Here is a 12492-nt window from a genome sequence, read left to right as displayed (position 1 = left end):
CACTGAAATTGAATTGCCAACAGCTGCTGTTCCGGTTGATAAGCTGTAAGTTATGAGGCAAAGTGATGAAGTGAGACCTACTCCATCTGAATCCCGACAATAATGCGCTCACAATATTCAACCAACTGCTCCTAACAATTCAATTTGGACAGAGACCGCTGATTCACTATTCCTTTTCTACCGGCAACATTATCGGTTTTCTTTCACGGACAATTTGTTTTCCGGAACGGAATATTAATCTACCACTTCCCCACTTCGCTGAATCTGATTTTTATCAGATTTTTGAGAGAATTATTTCATCTAAAATGGTGGATTATGTTGATATACTTCTTGTAATATTTTTCAGGCATTCATTACAATATTATTTCACATATTTTTATTTTCCTTCTATTGTAAACACTATTTTCTGAGTAGCAACCAGATTTATACAGGTAAGATGTTAGCGTTTTTTTTCTATGTTCATGTTTTTCGTATGTTCTATGCGTGTGTTTTTCGTATGTTTATGTTTATCAATGTCCATTCTTGAACAAAATTATAATTACTACAGAAACTGATAGATAATTCATGAGCGATTCATTGACTCATGTACTATGAGTGATTCAAGAACTATCAATGTCATTCCTTTCAAGTTCGACTCGATAATTGTTCGAAAAATTCAATTGGTTTCCTCATTGATAAGTCTGACACTGTCTTGCTTGAAAATTCAGTTCAGCTATGAGAAATAATCATAAATGTCCATCATTCAAGTAATAATTCTTTCGTGATTTATGAATGATTCTATTCTGAACTAGTATAGGCTACTGTACCTCAAGTTATTCATGACAAGTACTCTGTGAAAAAGCTCCGACGTCATTGATAACGTTTTTGAATACTTGGGAATATCATTAATAAACTGTTCACTACTTTACTAGGAAACTCTTAACTCTTAATATTTTTCACAGCATTTAGCAAAATTTTCTATTATCAAGCTGGTTTTCCTTTCACACTCCTTAATTCAACCGATTGTGAATAAGGATAACAATTGAACAAAATCTGGTGTGGCTCACTCACACTGCTTTCCTTACAATGATAATATTTTTCTCATAGTTCAATAATATTTATTGAATAATTACAAATAAAACCCTCAAGGTTTTCAGCACAAAATGCCTTCCCTCCTTAAATAAAAACTGTTCAACTAATTGTAAAAAATAATGAATGGTTAAAGAAGACAAGAAGCAATTGGAATTTTGGTATACGACTTTTCATTTTAAGATTTTAAGCTGTGAAAATTGTGATATTCATCCCTCATCATTTGGAGCGAGCCTTGTGATGCGGGTTGCCTATCTATCTCATGCATGAGGAGGTTACAAGGTTACAAAGCTCATTTTTTCAAGGATGAGGTGGAGCCCCTGCTTGTCTGCCAGGAAGAAGACTCTGCCCAGTTGATAGAACTTTACAGTATATCAATTTGATAAAATTCTGTCAAGCCATTTTTGAGGAAATTGTGATAGAAATTTAACAAAAAAATAATTTTCCTCGAAAATCTTGCGGAGCTTCTGCAATTTTGCCAGAAACGAGACTCATGTCAGTGGGAATGTTCATAGGGCTTTTGAATAGCTATCCTGGGTATAAATAATCGTTGAAGCTGTTTTGTCGAAAACCGTGAAATAGTTATTTGTGCAACTAGTGCGCAAAGTGACAGTTTGCTGCACCGAAAGAAACGTTCAGACACCAGCCGTAGACGAGTGCGGAATAATGGTTTCTTGAGTGCAGCAAATGAACTTTGCACACGTATTTCACATTAAATTCTTTTTTATTCTATTTATTTATTAATAATCATTACATTACATCAATTTTGGGAATAATCCCATTTGACAGGTAACTTGTCAGTACTAATACTAATCCTAATACTATAATACATACAATCAAAATAATAAAATATTTATTCAGGTGTCAAGTGTCAAGTTTCATTAAGGATGGTAATGATATATATTATATATAAAAAAATCAATTTTCTTGTGAATAAAATTCTGAGATTGCGTATAGGCTTTTCTCTAATAACATTTTTTTGACAGCCTGTTTAAATAAAATGACTGATTCAATGTTTTGAATGTCTGTTGACAGCCTATTATAGAGTCTCATTCCTGAATAAAATGGAGTTTTTTCAAAAGCTACATTTCTGTGGATTGGAAATGCAATAATATTTCTATTTCGAGTATTATATTTATGATTATCTGTACAAAATTGGAACTTATTGATATTTACTTTAACAAAAACTACTAGCCGGTAAATGGAAATGGAAGGAAGTGTGAGTATTTTAAGGTCTTTGAAAAATGCTTTACATGAGTCCCTTGATCTCAGTCTATAGATAACTCTCAATATATTTTTCTGCATGATGAAGATTCTACGGCTGTCTACAGAATTACCCCAAAATATTGTGCCGTAGCTCAAGTGGGAGTAAACATATGCATAATAGACAATAATGTGTCAATAATGTGTTTCTGTCGAATGAGTTGAAATTACAAAATAGGCTTGATTCAATTTTTTCATTAAGCTCTTAATGTGCTCCTTCCAGGAAAAATTCTGGTCGATTACAAGTCCCAAGAATTGGTTAATTATTATCCCTAATGGTTGGAAGGTGAGTCTCGTCTATCCTCGTTTGATTGCATATGGAACGAAATTGTAACAGGTGTGTTTCACTGCAATTTAAGGAAAGTCCATTTACTTTAAACCACTCGTTGATTTCTATAAGTGTATTCTTTAATCGAGTTACCAATATGATCTGATCAGCGTTTGATGCTATACAAGTTGTGTCATCCGCATACATAATTAACTTTGAATTGGTTGTTGCCTTAGGTAAATCATTAATGTACAACAAAAATAGCAAAGGTCCGAGGACAGATCCTTGAGGTACTCCATTTGGGACCCTGGTAAATGAAGAACATTTTGCAGAAGATGGATCTCTCATAAATTGCTTCCTGTCGGAAAGATAGGAGCGGAGTCATCTTAGAGCTGTGCCTGCTATTCCATAAAAGCTCAATTTTTCTAGCAGGATTTCATGATTTACACAGTCAAAAGCTTTTGAAAAATCGCAGAATATGCCACCAGCATGCTGCGATCGATCAATTGCAAGTGACATATATTTGATAAAATCATAGATTGCTCCAGAAATGTCCTTCTTTTTATGAAATCCAAACTGGTCTTCAACCAATAATCCATTATTCTCTTCCTACAGTTACCATTGAATATGAAAAGTGGGTAATAATTATGGGTAAAATTCCCTGAAATCCATCAAATGTTTTTCTGTGTAATTTTATTATTAATAAAGACCTTAATTTATTTAAAATTGAATAACAATAATCAAATTATAATGATTAGTAATTCAATTGAAAATTTATCTGTGGTGGATTCATGGAGGATCGGCAGCCTTGATTGCAGGTTGATTAGTTTGTGCTTTCCTACCCTTCCCCCCTCTCCCAAAGAGGCAAGATAACCTCTCTCCCTCACCCCTCCTTCATCCTCCCCATTTATCTTTCAACCCAGCACTTCAAGAAGCGTGCTCGAGAAGTCAACAACATTTTGTTCCGTTTCTCCTGTTCCGTGGCATTCGAGTTGAATGCAATTACCTCATTCCGTTTCATGATATATGTGCAATATCATATAGGCCTACACATGAAGACAGGATATCACCAGTAACTTCTACACTCGAGATATACAGTCCACTTCCTCGCCAGTTCCAAGGTTAGTGCAAATTAATAGACTTTCTTTTGGGGCTGTCGACGTTTTCGTGAATTAAATCTTACCCCAATCCATAGGTTTGGGGACAGGACGGGATGAAAATTTACCACACATGGTCCTACCTGGCCTGGGATATGTTCTATTTCCAAGAGATTTATTTTTCAATTTAAATTTCAATTCGTTAATAGTAGAGTTACTTGTTGATACATGCACTGATATCCATGTTAAATCCAGTTACAAAGTTCCTTTCCAAATCTCCTTGTTTATCTAATCAGTTACTTAGTTACAATGGCAAGCCCACAAGCCTTGCTTACTATTCGTGTGAAGAAGAAAGAAACTTTGTTTAGCCGTGTTCAACAAGCTTATGACTTGTTGAAGGACATCAATGATCCTAAAATTCAATCTCAATTTTTGATAAGAAGCATATCCATTGAAAATACTGTGAAAGAATATTCTGCACTCTTAGATGAAATCAATGAATTATCTATTCAAGTTGAACCTACTAAAGAACCTGAATATCAATCACTTACCGTTATTGATAATTTATCATGTGCAATAATAAATGCTCGTGATAAATTGAATTAAATTAAAAATGAGAAACCGAAGGAGAAAAGTGAACCCTCAACTTCAACCTCTCATTCTCCCCATTTGAACATGATATTACCTCCAACTGAAATAAAACCGTTTGATGGCTCTGATATTTCAGACTGGCCTAGATTCAAAAATATCTTTTCATCATTGATTGTGGATGATAAATATTATTCTCCTGTTCATAAATCTCATATTTTGCATAATTTGTTGAAAGGCGAAGCAGCCAGAGTAGTGAAATCATTTCAGATAAGTAGTGATTTTGATTTGGCATGGAAAACTCTATGCAAGCGTTATGAAAGTGATAGGGTGCTAGCTAACTACTACGTAAATGAGATTTTGAAAACTAGTTCAATCCCATTTAAACCTTCGTTACAATCGCTTCAAGATTTTCTTGTTAAAGTAGGTGATAGTATTACCACTCTGAAATCGTTGAAAGTTCCTGATTTGGCTGATTATATCTTGTACTCATTAGCTATTCGTCAATTAGACAAAATATCATGTGAATCGTTTGAGCTCGAGGTAGCTGATAAGAGCTTTCCTTCTTGTCAACAGTTGATTGATTTCGTGAATAAGAGAGTTAGATCTTATCAATTATCTGCATCTGATGTGCCGTCTGTTAATGAACAAAAATCTATCGAAAAGCCGAAAAATAAGTCATTTCAGAAAAAGGTTGTCTTATCTACTCAGGCTGATAACAGCGTTCGAAATAAAAGCAGCTCAGTTACTTGTGAATTAAATGATAGTGCTGAAACAAAATGCTCACTTTGCAACTCAATGAATCATTCGTTATTCAAATGTCCTGCTTTCTTGAAAAGAGATCCAAAAGCTAGGAATGAATTTATTAAATCATTGAGAGTCTGTTTCAATTGTTTCTCCAAATTTCACGCTGTAAACCAATGTGTAATAAATAGAGACCATTGAAGAGCTAGAATAATGGCTTTTATTGACTAAAATAAACTGAGATAAAATAACAAACTTTCTGATGATTTAGAATAATTCAAACAACTGATTTATGACATATGATAATCATATCATTCTTCCCTCCCAGTGGTGGAACCTACCGGGGCCAATCTACGAATGTTGACAGAAACTTCTCTTCCATCAGAAAGTCTTACTTGAGCGACATGAGGGTTCAAATGAATAATTTCTACCTTTTCAACCTCAGGATCATGCTTACTGCGTCTTACAAAGGTCTTCATCCATGCCTCCTTGGCGTTGATCAGCCAGGATGGCAAGTTTGTCATAGACGTGGGATTACGAGGATGAATGAACATTCGCTCGTGAGGTGTGCAATTGATGGTCGTGCAGAGAAGCGAGCGAATGCTGCTTAGTTATTCTAAGAGTACCTTTTCCCAGTGAGAAGTATCCATGTTCCTGGACCGTAGGGCTAAACGGATTGTCTTCCAAATTATTCCATTGTAGCGTTCCACCTGTCCATTACCTTGAGGGTTGTAAGGTGTTGTGGAACTGGTAGCTAAATGAACCTACAAGGAACTCCTCATGCTTGGATAATATATTTATCAATTCTTCTTCTAATAAATTAGACTATACCTTGCTCGAGCAGAATTTATTATCAGATCATGCCGGTATATGGCTTACATTAAAGTTAGATCATAAGGAATTTAATAGTAAGAGTAGTAGGAAAATAGTAAAATCCAGATTGGTAACAGAAACAAGATTAAGGAATTGCAGTTCTAGTCTGTTGAATATTGACTGTTCTTTTCTATTCAGTAGGCCTATAAGTAGTGATGTTAACCTGGCTTTTAATCAAGTCTTGAAATGTGTATTGTCAGTTTTCAATGAGAAATGTCCAATTGTTTCTAGATCAGTGAAGGCTGGTAAGTTTAAGAAAAATAGATGGTTCAATCAGGATCTTGGTAATATGAGAGCTGTATTGATATTATATTATAATAGGTGGAAATCGACAAGTAGGGAGGAGGATAAGAAGAATTTTAAAAAATATAAGAAATTGTATGCCTCTGCAATAACAAAGGCAAAAATAGAGGCGAATGATCTGTTAATTGAGGACTCTAGAAACAAGTGTAGAGTGGCATGGAATATTGTCAAGAGTGAGCAGTGTAAGAGAGCACCAAAGAAAATTTCTATTTCTGCAGAGGTTTTTAACAGTTATTTCATAACCCAGTCATCTTGAGCTACTTGAAAACTTTGTATGGGAACGAAATGAGCGGGAAGACAATTTTCATTTACGACAGATAGATTCTTCCACCGTTAGGACAATTGCTATGCAGTTGAGTTCATCACGGACTGCAGATGTGTATGATCTATCTAATTATGTTATCAAGCACATTATTGATGCAATACTGCTTCCTCTCACTCATTTAATAAACCTGATTTTTGTAACTGGGGTTTTCCCAGACTCTCTGAAATTGACAAAGATAATCCCTGTTTTTAAAAAGGGGGACCACAGTAAACCAGAGTGCTACAGACCCATTGCCATAGTTCCTATTGTAAGCAAAATCATTGAAATGTGTGTATCGATTCAGCTTTATGAGTATTTTACATGTAAGGGTTTATTGTATTGCCATCAATATGGGTTTAGACCAGAGCATTCCACAGTGATGGCTATTGAATTTGTAGTGAATGAAATACTGAAAGGCTTTGAAAAGAAATTAGTAACTGGTGCGAAATTGATAGATTTGAGCCGGGCTTTTGAGAGTATCCACCATGGAAAATTGTTGGATAAGTTAAACTTCTATGGTGTTAAAAATAAGGAGCTTAAACTTATCCAATCATACCTAATCAATAGGAAACAGAAAGTTGTGGTCGCTGACACCTCGAAAAATTCTCAATATAAGGAAGTACTAGCAGGTGTTCCTCAAGGCTCCGTACTTGGACCGTTTCTGTTTCTGATTTTTATGAATGACCTTCAGTCCAATGTTCACACTTTACCTGTGCTCTATGCAGACGATACCACTCTGATTAATTCTAATGTAAGTAGGAGGGTTGTACGGAATATGCTGAACCAATCCTACGTTGATGCAAAGCAATGGTTCACCTCAAACGACTTGTGCATTAATGAGAGCAAGACAGAAGAAATATTCTTCTCACTCAATAATAATGTATTAGCAGATGTTGGTGTCACCTCTGTTAAGCTATTGGGTATGAACTTGGATTCAAAGCTTGATTGGCATGTGCATATCACTGAACTATGTAAGAGACTGGCTAGAGTTACATTTTTGCTCCGTAAATTAAAATTCTGCGTTAGCCATCAAGTTTTAAAAACCACTTATTTTGGATTGTTCCATTCTATTCTATCATATGGTGTTTACCTTTGGGGAAACTCAACCCATAGCATCAGGGCATTTTTGTGGCAGAAAAAAGCGATAAGAATCATAAGCAACCTTGGTGTTAGGGATTCATGCAGAGAAGCTTTTAGACAGCTGAATATTATGACCCTACCGGCACTTTTCATTTATCAAAATCTGTTACAGGTAAGACAAAAAATTTCCAGTTTTGATACCCAGTCAAATACCCACAATTTCAATACTAGGAATAGGGAGAATTTAACAGTGCCTCACGTTCGACTGAGGAAAACATACAAAAGCCATTATTTCCAACAAATAAAACTATTCAACAGGCTGCCGCTAGAAATTAGAGCGCTTCCAGTTGGTCGTTTTAGGATGGTCGTTAGCAAGTGGGTTACATCTAAGTCCTTCTATACAGTGGAAGAGTTTCTTGAAGGTGATATTGTTATTAATGTTTAGCAGAGTAGAGTTTGTATAAGAATTTTTCATAAAATAAGCATATTGTGATAATGTTACACTTGTGGTAAAGTGTTGAGTGTTTTGGTTAGTTTTGTGTTTTGTTTTATTGTTTGATTGTATTCGGTTGATTCAGTTGTTGGTTGTATTGTCACTTGGTAATCTTTTGTTTGTATTGTGATTTCCGCCAGTGATATGATTATGTTATTTTTATTGTACTGTTTGTATTGTGACTTTTGCCTATTACTGCACTGTATATGTTTATTGGCAATAAAAAATATCTTATCTTATCTTATCTTACACCCTTGGACATTAAGTAATCTTTGACCTCTTTTGATAGAAAACTGGTCCCTCTATCAGTGTGTATGTATGGAGGATAGCCGTATGTGGTGAATAAGTCATTGAGATTTTGAATTACTGTTTCTGATGACATGTCTCGACAGGGATAGGCAAAGGGAAATCTCGAATATTCATCCACAATAGTGAGGATGTACTTGTTTCTAGTTGATGATGGCAGGGGTCCTTTGAAGTCAATGTTGATCCTTTCAAAATGCCGAGTTGCTTTTATCAATTTTCCTTTGAAACAGTTGAATCTTGGCTTCAGCTCTGAGCAGATCTTGCATTCCATGCAGACTTCTCTGATGTCATCTCCGAGTATGGAAGGTTATGAGCTTTAGTCCAGTGAAAAAATCTTGTGATGCCGGGGTGGCAGAGGTCTTGATGATATTTTATCAAGTCTTGTTTTGATGTGATACATCCCATTATCACACATGCTCGAGAAAGAGCGTCAGCAGTTATGTTCTCTTTTCCAGGTCGGTAAATGATTTCATAGGTGTATTGAGATAGCTCAAGGCGCCACCTCATGATTTTTTCGTTCTTCACCTTGCCTCTTGCCGTGCTATTGAACATGAATGAAACAGATTTTTGATCAGTAATAAGTTGAAAGAAACGACCAGATAAGTAATGACGCCACTTCCTAATAGATTCTACAATGGCATATGCCTCTTTTTCAACTGATGAGTGTCGTTTTTCACTTTCGTTTAGCATTCGTGAAAAGTATGCAACAGGACGTTCATTGTAAGATAGTGTTGCTGCTATGCAGAAATCTGAGGCATCAGTCTCTACAGTGAGAATGCCTCCTTCATCAAAAACATGTATTACAGCTGCAGCTACCTCTTTTTTAAGATCTTCAAAAGCTGCAAGGGCCTTTCCTTGAAGAGGGAAGAGCGTACAGTGTGCCAAGGCATGAATTTTACTTGAAAAATTTTGTATCCATCGAGAGTAATGTGCGAAGAGGCCCACAGTTCTCTGAAGAGTTTTGGGATTAGGAGGTGGGGGCATATTAAGTAGAGGCTCAAGGCGTTCGGGATCTGGACGTAATGATTTGTTTCCAACTAAAAATCCTAGGAAACGTATCTCCTTTTGACAGAATTTACTCTTCTCCTTGTTTATAGTAAGTGAGTTATTTGAAGCTGCTGCAAGAAACCGTTCAAGATTAGTGTCATGTTCTTCTTTTGAATTTCCACAAATTATGACGTCATCTAAATAAGCATAGGTATCAAATAATTTCTCTTTTTGTATGAGTGAATCAATTACTCTTTGAAAAGCTGAAACACCATTAGTGACACCAAAAGGAATACGACAGAACTGATAAAGTTTCCCACATGCTTCAAATCCTGTGTATTGCCTTTCTTCAAGTAAGATTGGTACTTGGTGATATGCGGATTTCATATCTGCAGTACTATACCAGGAATACTGAGCTACTTTGCGAACTAAATCTTCCATATTTGGAATGGGATAGGCGTCCAATTCAGTGAATTTGTTTATAGTTCTAGAATAATCTATAACCATCCTTTTTTTCGGTTATTGGGTTTAACAACAAATGCTTGGGCACGCCAAGGTGTGTGGCTTTCTTCTATGATGCCATCTTCCAGTAATTGTTGAATTTCATTGGAAATGAAATCTTCATCATCTTTTGATAATTTGCGAGATTTGGTTGTAATTGGTTGACAATTGGGTTTTAGATGTTGAAAAAGGGAGCAAGGAGGAATTTTTGCTTGAGTTATTCCGCAAATAGTAAGAGGTGGCTTATTACCTCCAAATGGTATTTCTATACTGGAGAAATTGTTCATAAATTCGTGCCCAAGAATAATATTTTCACAGAGGTCTTGCATAAGCATTAAGGTTGTGTTTGTATAACTTTCTCCCTGAACTGTTAAATTCACGTTAACTTTGCCTCGGATTTGTGGTGTGAAGCGTTTTGAGCCTAAAGTTACTTTTCCTATCTCTGGTATAACTTCTAAATTCATTTTTTTTGCATAGGTATCATCAATAAAGTTGCCAGTTGCTCCAGTATCGATCAGTGCTTGACTTCCAGTTCCGTTTATGGTAATAGGAATAATAACCTTTGAAAGACATTTTTCGGCTTGCACTGAAGGTGTTAGTAATATCGAATTACTAAACTCTCTTTTTTTCTCTAATACGGAAGATTTTGAGTTACATACCCGAGCAAAGTGTCCCTTCTTACCACACTTCTTGCAGAATTCGTTTTTAGCTTGGCAAAATAGTCGAGAATGTTTTTTGTTGCCACAAAAAAGCATGCTTGTCCACTAATACTAACAGCTGATAATGAGGAGTCTGAAGTGTCTTTTTGATTAGGAATTAGATTTGATGCATTTTCTGTATCTTTGCAAGCATTAAGCTCAAATGGAGGATTAGATTTATTGTAGCATTGTGATTGATCTTTTGCAGACTCAAAAGCTCTTGCACGATTAAGAGTTTCATGCAAAGACATATCTGGGCTTTCTAAAATTCGTTGGCGGATTTCGGATGAATATAAACCTGCAATCAATGCTTCTTTTATGTGCTCCTCTCGATTCTCTGTAGCAGAGATCGCTGTAAAATTACATTCTAGGCTGAGTTCTTTCAGTTTTAGGAAAAAATTATTGATGGACTCACCTAGTTTTTGTTTTCTTATAGAGAGAAGATACCTTGTAAAGATTTCGCTTTTCTTCTTGATAAATACGCCTTCAAGGATGGAGATACTTTCCTCGAATGTAGTACAATCTATTATCAATTTGTAATTTTCATCTGACAGCAAGGTAACTAAGATATCCAATTTCTTTGCTTTGTAATCGAAATCCGTTGATTCGATTACTCAAACTGATAGCACTATGAATGTTGTTGAGAATTCAAATTCTTCTAAGCATTGTGGTATTACTGATAATGTTATTGATAAGTCATCAATTGTTAGTTTAATTCCTAAAACGAGTGTTGTTCTAGGTACTGCTCGAACAGTTATTAAAAATTCATCTGGTTCGTTTATTCGTGTTCGTTTAATGATTGATTCTGGTAGTACTGCTAATTTCATCACAAAAGATCTTGTTATGAAACTTGGTTTATCTGTTCCTGATTGTCATCAAAATTTCTCTGGTTTGAATTCCTCGAGTGTAGGGAATTCTTCTGGTGTTGTGAAATGTTTGTTGAAACCTAAGGGCTCAAATCACCCTCGTCTAGAAGCTGAGGCTTACGTGATTGATAAAATAGTTGGTTCATTGCCCCCTATTTATCTCAGTTCGAAAGTGCAAAATGAGTTGAAAAAATTCAACCTTGCTGATCCTGTGTTCTATGAAAAACGTTTCATTGATCTTCTATTGGGATGTCAGTTATTCAACAAAATATTACGTCATCATAGTCAAGTCTCATCTAGTGAAGAGTGTTCGTTTTGCGTGATTCCTACCGTATTTGGTGACATTATTTTGGGTGAATTTCCAAATCATTCCGGTCTTCTTAATCAGTCATTGACTGCATCAATGATGTGTCCCACCTCTGAGAACTCGTTGAATAATTTGGTTTATAAGTTTTGGAAGTGAAAGTGAAGAAATTCCTAATCATAAATTTCCTAGTCCCGATGATGAGTTTTGTGAGAAACATTTTGCCAAAACTCACACGCGTGATACTGAAGGAAGATATGTTGTTCGTTTCCCTTTCAAAGTTGACACTAATCAACTCAAGTTTCATGAATCTCATGATGTTGCTTTAAATCGTTTTCTGTCGTTGGAGCGTCGTATGCTGCGTGATGCTCGTTTGAAATCTGATTGCGTATCATTTATGGAAGAGTATCTTCTTTTGGATCATATGGAAGTTGCTAAAAAACCAGGTAAATATCTTATTCCTTATTTTTGTGTATTCAATCCGTCATCACCTACAACAAAGGTTCGTGTTGTATTTGATGGGTCTGCTAAAAAGAGTCACATTTCGTTGAATCAAGTTCTTCATTCAGGTCCAAAATTGTTAAATGACATATGTGATGTGTTAACTAGATTCAGACTTCACTCATTCGTATTCACGTGTGATGTTACGAAAATGTATTGTGCTGTCCTCGTTGATGAAGAAGATCGTTCTTTCCTTCACATATTGTTTCGTAAAGATCCTTCCGATGATATTGTCGTTTATGAGCTCA

Source organism: Nilaparvata lugens, chromosome X (assembly GCF_014356525.2).
Source record: "Nilaparvata lugens isolate BPH chromosome X, ASM1435652v1, whole genome shotgun sequence".
NCBI lineage: Eukaryota > Metazoa > Arthropoda > Insecta > Hemiptera > Delphacidae > Nilaparvata > Nilaparvata lugens.
The sequence above is the reverse complement of the archived record's forward strand: the minus strand, read 5'-3'. Positions refer to the sequence as shown.